The 12,302-nt window shown below is 30.2% G+C and overlaps 1 long non-coding RNA gene across 2 annotated transcripts in view; it reads right to left on the bottom strand.

Moving 5' to 3' along the window:
- LOC111640392 overlaps positions 1 to 12,302 on the bottom strand; it is a 65,832-nt gene that overhangs the window by 16,581 nt on the left and 36,949 nt on the right. For both annotated transcript variants that reach the window (XR_002759267.1, XR_002759266.1), the window contains exon 2: positions 5,062 to 5,267. This is a non-coding gene — a long non-coding RNA (uncharacterized LOC111640392). The remainder of the gene's footprint in view (positions 1 to 5,061; positions 5,268 to 12,302) is intronic.

Below are 12,302 nucleotides of genomic sequence, written 5' to 3'. Positions count from 1 at the left end.
GCCGTTCGACATCTCTCGGCTTCAACTCGTACGGCACCCAATGTCCTTGCTTTTGAATCATTCCTAATCCTTTTAAACATTTCGAAACTTGTGTGATCAACTCCTAATGATTCTGCAAGTTCAGCTAGTGTCTGACATGAGTCTTCATGAAGTAATGCCTCTAATTCCTTGTCTTCAAACTTTTTTGGTGCACCAGATCGTTCTTTATCTTCAACATCAAAATCATTATTTTTGAAGCGTCTAAACCAATCTCTGCATGTTGTTTCCAACAGAGCATGGTCGCTGTAAGTCTCAACAAGAATTCTGTGTGCTTCAGCTGCAGATTTTTTTTTAATAAAATAGCACAATAAAATTCCCCACAAATACTCTTTTTTGGCACGAAACTAGACATGTTTAACACAATGAAAAAATAAGTTGTTTACACTTCGGTGAAATGATGTATACTGAATTTCAAGGTCACTTATTGTACTTCCTTACAGATGCATCACCATCTAAAAATAAACACACGTGGTTCTGGTAACGCCATCTGTTGGAAAACAGCGAGAAATTATTCAAAGTCCTTATACTATGAAGCTGGTAAAAAGTTGAAATGGCAGCATGCAACTTAGGGTTAAAACATTCAACTGTTTTGACAATCTCAAAGAATAACAATAGTGTAAAAGAGGCAGGGAAAGCATCAACAGAATTTAAAGCCATAATAAATAGCTAGCAAAAAAGCCACATTCGTGAAATAGAAAAATTACTGATGATGTGGTTTGATAACCCAATACAAAAAGAATATATTTTTTGTTAAATAAACTAACAATCCAAATGTTGCAAGGTTCAAACTAAATCTTCCCAATATATAGGAATGAAAGAAATACAGTGGAACCTCTATATTCATAATATTCGATATTCGTCACATTTTGATGATGTTTTTATTTTTCCAGTCAGTATTTTCTGTATTTTTTGTCATTTCCAACACCAGAAGTGGCACTACAATCGCACACCTGCGCCGATCAACTAACCATATTAGCTAGCTGTAGTTAATCAGTCTGCTTTGTGTGGTCATCGTGTGTTGTTGAGTTATTAAAAAATAATGAATGTGAGGAACAAAGTTCCAATCACTTCAAAGTGGCACCCAAATGTTGCTACAGTCAACTAAAATATAAATATATTCAATGATAATGTAATTGCCTACTTCAGAAAAGTTTTAAAAAGCAGACAAAAACAACACTGGACAAGTTCTTTATTAAATCGAGTGCTACTGAATCATCGGCAAAACAGACCCCATGATCATAATTGAAATTGCCTAATATTTTAATTGATATGTCTTCTTCTAAACAATAATACTGTTCTTCCACTTCTACCACTATATCTTTATTGTACTAAATGAATTCAGTAAAGTTTTACATACAACATAATTTTTATTCTTGTACTTTCTTTCAAGATGGGAACGGATTAATTGAATATCAGTTATTCATTATGAGAAAAATTGTTTCTATATTCGTCATATTCCATATTCATTAGGTCCTTGGAAATCGATTAATGACAAATATACAGGTTCCACTCTATGATTGCATACACTACTATAAATATTTTAATGGTTTTATTCCAGCTTCCTGGCTTTGTCTTAGAATACCCATAAAGAATACATGCAACATTACTTGTAGTTTTACTCCTTTTTACCATTTATCTTTTTCACAAATCTTTACAAACAAATTTTATGGCAATATTCTATACTCTGGCTCAGTTATTATATTGTTTTTAAATTTTTGTCTTACTTTTAATATTATATGTATTTAATATTTTAGACATTTTTTGTGTATTCTGTCTTATTTATTGTCTGTCAGATTAAATGTTGATTTGTACAAATAATTATCTTGGGATAAAAGATATCCAGGATCTCTTCTATAAAAAATGCAGGTGCAGCAAAACAAGGGCTTGTTTCTCTCATCGCTTGCTTGAAATACATATAAGATAGATAAACACAGAAAAAAATGAGTAAACAAGTGATAAAAGCTTTTCCAATGATAACTAAATACCACTTACATAGGGTTTATTGATATCTTGAAGGCCAGGAAAAAACGAGAATTTTTCCAGCTTTTTTAATCCTTTTCTCGCTAGTAATCCTTTTCCCACTAGTGAAACTGCTTATACTTCATTACACTTGCTTAAAAAAAATTTAATTTCGATAACATATTTTCTTGCAATTTTCATTTATGTTTTATTATGTCAATTGATTTTTCTTTTATGTATTTATCTTCTTTTGTTATGGATCTTGTTATTTATGGGGGAGGATATCTGCTGTCCAGCAACATTTCCTAATGTAAATGAAATAAATAAATAAATAAAATACTAATGAGCCTTTTAATAATTCAAGCCAAGGCATGCAGATCTTTCAGATTTTGAAAGTGTGCCAAGGCAAGATATTGAAGGAAGCATTTATGCAAATCACAGATGATTTCAACAGTTTTGTCAAAGATTCAATCTGCATAATTGGAGTATCAGTAATGAAGTGACAAGCACAGATATACAAACAGCAGAAAAGTTTGTTGATCAATTTGATGAACAGTGGTTACCTCTCAAAACAATCTTCAATGTGGACAAAACCACACTTTTTTGGAAAAATTGCCTGAAAGGTACTTAAAGAATTAAAGAAAAAGTGTTATAATATACAGAAGTCGTGATAAGTTTGGGAAAAACAGCACTATTGTGTTGCTGAAATAATAATGAAGTAAAAAATATTGAAGAATTAATGGAATGTGTAGAGGGAAAGCTAACTAACAAAGGTTTAATAAAGTTGAAAATGCAACAGAACTTGGAAGAGGAAAGAATGGAAGTACAAAAGAAGTTCACTGTGAAGGGGTTTACTGGTGTGTTCTTGAAAGTAAATGCAGCTATACTAGAGAGTATGAATCTTAATGTTGAATGATTCACAAAACTGGAATGACAAATGATTTTATGAAGAAAAGAAATTTACAAAGCAGATCAGACTAAAAGGATTCTTCTTGAAAGTTACACCCAGGACTCCTACTCCTACAAGTACTTCCATTCCTAACAGTCATCTATCTTCTTTTCCCAGGTTCTCTACAGCTTCTTGATAACTCCGACGATGATGATGATCTAGAATCACTACCACACTTTGAAGGATTCGATAACTACAATATTAATTTGAAAGTCTTTTCATGAATGAACTTCAACATTTTTGGTACATCATTTTTATAATTTCTGCTGACTGTATTCTTATGTTTTGTAATATGCAAAAGATGCAAATTAAAACAAGATCATCAAGCTTAGTTTCCTTTTCACCTTTTCTTTATTCAGAATAAATAAAAACAATTAAGTTCCTCACGTATTGATCAATTTGCTTCATGACCTAGGCATAGGAACAAAACTCAGTCATCAAGTGAGATATGCCTGTACATGATTAGCTATAAATTAGATATTATTTTAAAATGTAAGTATATAAATTAAAATCAGTTTCTATATTTTCAAGGTATATTATGTTACTTTTCAGATATATTATATTATTTATAAACTCAAATTCTCATAACTTTTGCAAAAATTTTCTCCAAAGGTGAAGCAAAATTCTGTTGAAAATATACACAAATGATTAAAATTTTTATTGACTTTTAAACTTTGCTCATGCCTTTTATCTTCAATTCTAATTAAGTAATTGAAATAAGTATCATCAGCTTTGAGAAATTTAACAAATAAATCAGATTCATCCATAAATCTAATTTATATAAAATATTTATGATTAAAAATAATTTTAAAACTTCTAATAATATAACATAACTAATGCCAGAATCCATTATCAAACAAATATAAAACTACCTGGACTATATTAAGAATAACTAAGTAATTGATTAACAAAATTTAGTTTAAATATAGGAAGTGCTGCCACTTTAAGAAAAGAGTAATAATTAGAAATTCATTTTGAATTAAATAATTACAAAATTCTGCAATCTAACTTTTCTACTAAAACTCTAGCACAACTATTCTTCAATCACTAAAAACTGAATTTCCACTTCAAATGTTTTTTAAATATCCAAAGATGCACTCCTTGCTCACAAGTGTTAAAACTCATATTTAATTTCATTTAAATTCTATTAAAGCATTACTTGGTTTTTGTTCAATCATTTTTCTCAAACAAAAATCAAGCCAACAATCTTGCATATTGGATAAGTATATTATCACACTTTTATCTGGACTTCTGTCTGATTTTCATTTTCAGAAACAATAAATGAAAACTACCAGATATCAACATGACAATAAATTAGTAGAAATACCTGTAGAATCTAATTAACAAACCTGGAAGCCAAGACTAGAAGAAGCTGGATCTGCTGGTCCAATATGCAACAGTTGTGGGTTTGAATTCTATTTCAAATGTATACAGTAATACCCCAAACTTACGCGATAGGTGGGACCGAGCGATAACCACGTAAGTCGAATTCGCGTAAGTCGGAGTTAATTTCCCAATTTGTGTAAAATCCAGGTTGGATGTATGTAAGCTAATAAATGTTCTCGTTAATCTTATCTCGTCTTTTGATTCGTTCACAGTTACAAGAAATCACCACAAAGAGTCTCTCGAGTCTCCATAGATATAACAAACACAGAAATAAATAACACAAAATAAATTGTAGCTATGTGTCGATTCTGTGCGACACGTCCGAACATGTAAGTCAAACAATAGTGTGGGTGGAGTAAGTAATCAAGAGTTGCGTGGCACTCAAACAAAAGACGAATCAATGAGATTTGAAAATCACATAACTCCGGGTTCGCGTAAGTCGGGGTAGCGTAAGTCGAGGTATTACTGTATTTTCTTTAAGAATTCCCTAAAGTATTTAATTTGTTTCAAATTAATTAAATAAATTATTAAGATTTATACAGATCAGTGGGGCACAATTACTTATCTTTAAGAAAAATTCTGTTAATAAAAATTAATCTTAATATAGCCTAAAATAATTTAGAAGTTATAGACTGTGTTTAATTCTGTCTAGACCCCTGCAAAACAACTGAAAACATTAATTTTTTCTGTAGTTTGAGACATTCAAACAAACATTGCATAAAGGATACGTATATAATTCCATATATCTAGTCTTTGACATATTTTGGTGTTTATTTGTATAAACTTGCTCAATGCCATCTTTCAAGTCACCCCAAATTTGGTCCAAATCAATCTGTTTTAAACCATGAGTTCCCTGGCGAGAGTTGGAGGTTGGAGATGGTCCTGGTAAAGCCATTGGAATTATTGGAAATTTACAATTTATAAAATTCTATATCTGTAAGAAAAAATAAACAAACTTTTAAAAAAATTATATTAAATAATCTATAATATGTTTGAAAAACTAGTTAAATTTTTAAAACATTATGTTAAAAACAAATAAGTTATTTCATATGCTTTTGTATTTACACTAGTTATTTATGGTTGGTAAAGTAACACCCCGGGCGTGTCGACATAAACGAAGGTCAACATTTACTGCAAATAAAATTTAAATAAAAACTTTCTATTTACAATAATTACAAAATTGCACAGATGTCTCTCCAAATATCAAGTCATCACATATAAATAGCTTTTTAAATTACTCATACAATTAATAATTTTATATTTCAAAAAAATATTAAAAGTAAGTATTTTGAATTCATTAATGAATCAAGAACAATGTATTATATTACTATAGTGACAAATGCTGCTAAAAGATATCCTACTTTTTCCCTTTTAAAATAATCATCAAGGTCAACTGAAATCATTAACCTTATTTCAGTATCTTGATCTTTATAGGAAAAAAAAATTTTTATCACAATTATTTTAATGATTTAAATGAAAAAGTTCAGTTACCATACTGATGCAATCAAAAAACTGGAAACTCAAGAAAAAATTAATCTCTTCATAACTTTATTTGAAAAAACTACATGCATTTGTCTGTCAAAAAAATGTCTTTCAGAAAGAAAAAAACATGCTTGAATTTTGTGAAATTAGTTTCGATCAAACAAAATACACACTACAATAAAAATACAATTAAATAATGATTAAAGAAGGAAAATGAAATTATCAAATTTTGAAATAGTTTAAATACCTATTGCCAGATTACATTTGGGCCATAACATGGCTAATTAACAATTAAAAGTAATTTGGTCAAAACAGTTTGTGGTCATGCGACATCTTCAAATAGTTTGTATGAAAATAATAATAGAATTTATTTTATACAAAGAAAAAAAATCTTTCATTGGAAAAATAATAGTAAATGTTAATACAGAAAGCATAAATGATTTATTGTACTATTTATACTAAACAGGGGAAAATGAACTTTCAAAACTTGTCATCACTTATCCTGTCTAAGTATGTAAACAACTTCAACATTTTATCTTAAATTCATCTGTTACAAATATGAACCATATGATAAAGTTTCTATGTACACATACAAAGTTTGACATACCAAATAAAAGAAAAGGAGAAAAAACTTATGAAAGTGCTAAAAATGTAAGAGACAGGTGTGCAGATCAACAAACATTTGACAGAGGAAGTGTGCCATCAATTAGATCATGGCATTTGTGTAAAGTGTTACAAATAATGCCCTCCAATTGTTAAAAGCTTTGATATCTATTTTCATTTGACAATATTTTTTGACACAAACCATGCAGCCAATTTAAAAGGAAAAAAACATGAAAGTTTTTGTCATCATTTGACTGAGCCTGTATATTAATTAAAACTTACATAAAATAATTATGTCAGCTATATAAACAAATTATTTATTATAAAAATTTAAAATAAATTTTCATTCTCTAAAATGCTTTTTATAGAGTTAAAATGACAAATTACAATACTCAGACTTAGTTTATTTACTCATTATCAGAAGAAAAAAAAAATTATATTTTCAAGTATATATTTAGATCAGGAAATTATGTCACAACTTTTAAATTCTAATTGTGTAGAAATATCTTCTAAAAATGAATAAATAAATGTGAAAATCTCTACATTATTCTTTGAATATTCTATTTTATGGAAAGCATTTTATGGATTGATTTCATAACAAAACAAAATTTGATTGAATTTGATCAAATGGCTCAAATCTTCAAAGTATTCATTCAATTCCATAAAAACAACAAATTTATCTCTGAATATAATATAATACAGTATAATCTCCAAACAGCAGACACCATCAGAACTGAGAAGTTTGTCTACTATTCAAAAATACATGCCGACAGCCATATTTTATTTTAACCTGGTGACTATAAATTGAAGAATACAATGGATTACAAAAATTATAATAATATGAACACACCTGAATTCTATTTGCCAAGTTTTTTCTCTTTATTCAAATGTTTTCAGCCTATTTGGATAGGCCATCCTCAGGTTTTCATTTATTGTTCCAAAATGGAACCATTCATTTGAATTTTATTTTTATTTGAATTTTTGAAATAAGTTAACAACTTTTTGTATATTACATAAATAAACAAAATAAATAAAAATAAAATATGTCACTAAATGTGCCACATATTATCAAAAATTAAACAACAAATTTTACATGCGTCTAAATTATAATATAACGTCTTATAACCTCCGGTTCCTGTTTTATGGATTAGTGAAACCCATACATTTTTCTATTTTGTATTTCCATGCTGTTGGTAATATATTTGTATCCTTTGCATTTAAACAACAGTTCCTCATTTTACTTTTGTATATCTCTATTTTTTCCATTTCCATCGCAATGGATGGTGAGTGCACCATTCTTATGATCCTCGCTTCATCCCACTTAACTATTGCTCCGTCCGACTGTGCCATGCTTGCCAATATCGTGCTATTGAGTCCTTTATTAACACTGTATTTGTGCTCTTTTACACGTACTGCAAGGTTTCTTCTGGTCACCCCTACATATTCTTTATCGACTCCTATTTGTTGGTTTTCATACGGGATAGTGTACACCCCCCGCTGGCTCTTCCATTCTTATTTTGTCCTTATCGTTCCTTAATAATCTATATATGTTGGGTGCTCGTTTGTAAATTATCTTTGCGTTTTTGTATTTTCCTAGCTCATCCACTACTTTTCTTGTTTGTTCACTGTATGTGAACTTGTTGAATGCAGTTGTGTTGTTATGTGTTGTAGTTTTTGTTTACCATAACTTCTGATAAGGCCTCTGATTGTGGACATGAGGATGGCCTATCCAAATAGGCTGAAAACATTTGAATAAAGAGGAAAAAGTCGGCAAATAGAATTCAGGTGTGTTCATATTATTATAATTAATATTGCTGGATTACAAAAAACATCAAATTTCCATTAGAAATGTGAATATACCTAAAAGTATACATAGCATATATACTTAAAGTATATTTATAATATATTATTTAGTTTTTCAGCTGTAAATATCTCATTTTAATCGAATCTCATTCAAATGTCAAGTTACAAAGGCGATTTGCTATCCACTTGAAGGGGTCAAAAATATATTTGGAATTGTTACATTTATAATGTCATTTATTATCTAAGCAACTAATAAAAATCAATACAGGGATTTGTCTGCTTTGTAGTTATCAAGTAGGTGTAACTTTTCGAAAATTTTTGCTTTTATCAGTAACTGATTTATTAAAAATTACACATTAGCCACCACAAAGCTGTTAAAATGATTACGACAAAAGTGTTCATTCGGTTTAAGTTCAAAGGTCGCATTACAAATGCCCAACCATTTTAAAGTATGGGAAGCTATTCGGTTTTCTCAGATTTATGATCTTAAGTTTCTTTTCCATTACTACTATACTACAGTTCTTGTCGAATGAATGAATAACTTCAGAAAAGTTTATAGTTTTATATATGGTATCATAAGCTTAATTCCAACAATACGACAGCAGTTTAATAACATAAATGCATATAACAATAAATGATGATTAATAACTTAACCAGATTAAACTTCTCTACAGGTAAAGATTATTACAGTAGAGCGTTGTTTATCCGAAGGTCGGTTATCCGAAGGAATTCCAGTCGACAAATTTAAATTTTCGCCAGTGCTGTGGCGCTGTAATCTTTGGCTATGTCTTCGGCTACTCAAATATTTTACGTTTTTGATACTAAATTAACTTCTGAAATATAATTTTTTATCGTTTTTATATTTTTCAATATATTTATTTTGTTTGTACAAAATAAAAAAATAATTTTTAACGATACAATAGTCTTCGTTAGGCTTAACATCGACAAAAATTCAACGCGAAGCGACACGCAATGAAGAAAAATTTCAACACGGGATAAATTAATATATTTTTTCGTATGTAATTGGTTGTCCGAAGAATAAGTTATCCAAACAACCCCAGTCCCAAATTGATTCGGATAAACGACGCTCTACTGTATTTGACCAACTATCGCTCTCTCAATTTCTTGTATGATGTTTCCCATCCACCTACTTCCGTGGGGACAAAGTTCGGGCCTTACTCCAAAACCTGCTTGATTTTCTTTGGTATTTCTACCTGGTCCCATACGTAGAAAGTACTAAGGTTCTTCCTATCTGGATGGGAAACGTCAGTACAAGAAATTGAGAGAGCGATAGTTGGTCTGGATGCATTAGAGAAGGAATACTTTAAATGGAAAGCAGTCACTAACAAACAGCCAAAGAACGGGACGGATGGTGTTACTAGTAGGGACATTTGGCTCACGAAGGAGTGGTTAAGGAAGAATGGTATTAAGAAGAACCCCTAATTTGTATAAGATCTTGAGAAACGATAAGGATAATATCAGAGCAGAGGAGAAAGCAGGGGTGTATAAGATTCCTTATGAAAACTTACAACTGGGCGTTAAAAAAAATTATATCGGCGTCACCACCAAAAACTTGGGAGTAAGGCTCAAAGAACATAGATATGCCATAAGAAAAACGTCTAATTCAACGGTTTTGTCCCGAATGGTGCAAACACAAGGATCTGAGGTAAAATGGGACGAGGCAACAATCATCAAACCTCTGTCTTCCCCAACTCTAGCAATGACGGCAGAAAAAATAGAAATATACAGAAGTAAGATAAGAGAAGGCTGTTTAAATGCGAGGGATTCCGAGAGCCTACCTTCGGCATGGAAATATTTGGTTAAGAAATTTACTACAANATAAAATCTCTACATTATTCTTTGAATATTCTATTTTATGGAAAGCATTTTATGGATTGATTTCATAACAAAACAAAATTTGATTGAATTTGATCAAATGGCTCAAATCTTCAAAGTATTCATTCAATTCCATAAAAACAACAAATTTATCTCTGAATATAATATAATACAGTATAATCTCCAAACAGCAGACACCATCAGAACTGAGAAGTTTGTCTACTATTCAAAAATACATGCCGACAGCCATATTTTATTTTAACCTGGTGACTATAAATTGAAGAATACAATGGATTACAAAAATTATAATAATATGAACACACCTGAATTCTATTTGCCAAGTTTTTTCTCTTTATTCAAATGTTTTCAGCCTATTTGGATAGGCCATCCTCAGGCTTTTCTTTATCGTTCCAAATTGGAATCATTTGTTCGAATTTCATTTTGATTTGAATTTTTGAAATAAGTTAACAACTTTTTGTATATTACATAAATAAACAAAATAAATAAAAATAAAATATGTCACTAAATGTGCCACATATTATCAAAAATTAAACAACAAATTTTACATGCGTCTAAATTATAATATAACGTCTTATAACCTCCGGTTCCTGTTTTATGGATTAGTGAAACCCATACATTTTTCTATTTTGTATTTCCATGCTGTTGGTAATATATTTGCATCCTTTGCATTTAAACAACAGTTCCTCATTTTACTTTTGTATATCTCTATTTTTTCCATTTCCATCGCAATGGATGGTGAGTGCACCATTCTTATGATCCTCGCTTCATCCCACTTAACTATTGCTCCGTCCGACTGTGCCATGCTTGCCAATATCGTGCTATTGAGTCCTTTATTAACACTGTATTTGTGCTCTTTTACACGTACTGCAAGGTTTCTTCTGGTCACCCCTACATATTCTTTATCGACTCCTATTTGTTGGTTTTCATACGGGATAGTGTACACCCCCCGCTGGCTCTTCCATTCTTATTTTGTCCTTATCGTTCCTTAATAATCTATATATGTTGGGTGCTCGTTTGTAAATTATCTTTGCGTTTTTGTATTTTCCTAGCTCATCCACTACTTTTCTTGTTTGTTCACTGTATGTGAACTTGTTGAATGCAGTTGTGTTGTTATGTGTTGTAGTTTTTGTTTACCATAACTTCTGATAAGGCCTCTGATTGTGGACATGAGGATGGCCTATCCAAATAGGCTGAAAACATTTGAATAAAGAGGAAAAAGTCGGCAAATAGAATTCAGGTGTGTTCATATTATTATAATTAATATTGCTGGATTACAAAAAACATCAAATTTCCATTAGAAATGTGAATATACCTAAAAGTATACATAGCATATATACTTAAAGTATATTTATAATATATTATTTAGTTTTTCAGCTGTAAATATCTCATTTTAATCGAATCTCATTCAAATGTCAAGTTACAAAGGCGATTTGCTATCCACTTGAAGGGGTCAAAAATATATTTGGAATTGTTACATTTATAATGTCATTTATTATCTAAGCAACTAATAAAAATCAATACAGGGATTTGTCTGCTTTGTAGTTATCAAGTAGGTGTAACTTTTCGAAAATTTTTGCTTTTATCAGTAACTGATTTATTAAAAATTACACATTAGCCACCACAAAGCTGTTAAAATGATTACGACAAAAGTGTTCATTCGGTTTAAGTTCAAAGGTCGCATTACAAATGCCCAACCATTTTAAAGTATGGGAAGCTATTCAGTTTTCTCAGATTTATGATCTTAAGTTTCTTTTCCATTACTACTATACTACAGTTCTTGTCGAATGAATGAATAACTTCAGAAAAGTTTATAGTTTTATATATGGTATCATAAGCTTAATTCCAACAATACGACAGCAGTTTAATAACATAAATGCATATAACAATAAATGATGATTAATAACTTAACCAGATTAAACTTCTCTACAGGTAAAGATTATTACAGTAGAGCGTTGTTTATCCGAAGGTCGGTTATCCGAAGGAATTCCAGTCGACAAATTTAAATTTTCGCCAGTGCTGTGGCGCTGTAATCTTTGGCTATGTCTTCGGCTACTCAAAATATTTTACGTTTTTGATACTAAATTAACTTCTGAAGTATAATTTTTTATTGTTTTTATATTTTTCAATATATTTATTTTGTTTGTACAAAATAAAAAAATAATTTTTAATGATACAATAGTCTTCGTTAGGCTTAACATCGACGAAAATTCAACGCGAAGCGACA

This window comes from Centruroides sculpturatus, unplaced genomic scaffold (genome assembly GCF_000671375.1).
Source record: "Centruroides sculpturatus isolate CEXI.00-Female unplaced genomic scaffold, Cexi_2.0 scaffold1128, whole genome shotgun sequence".
NCBI lineage: Eukaryota > Metazoa > Arthropoda > Arachnida > Scorpiones > Buthidae > Centruroides > Centruroides sculpturatus.
This window is presented reverse-complemented; position numbering and strand designations above follow the sequence as displayed.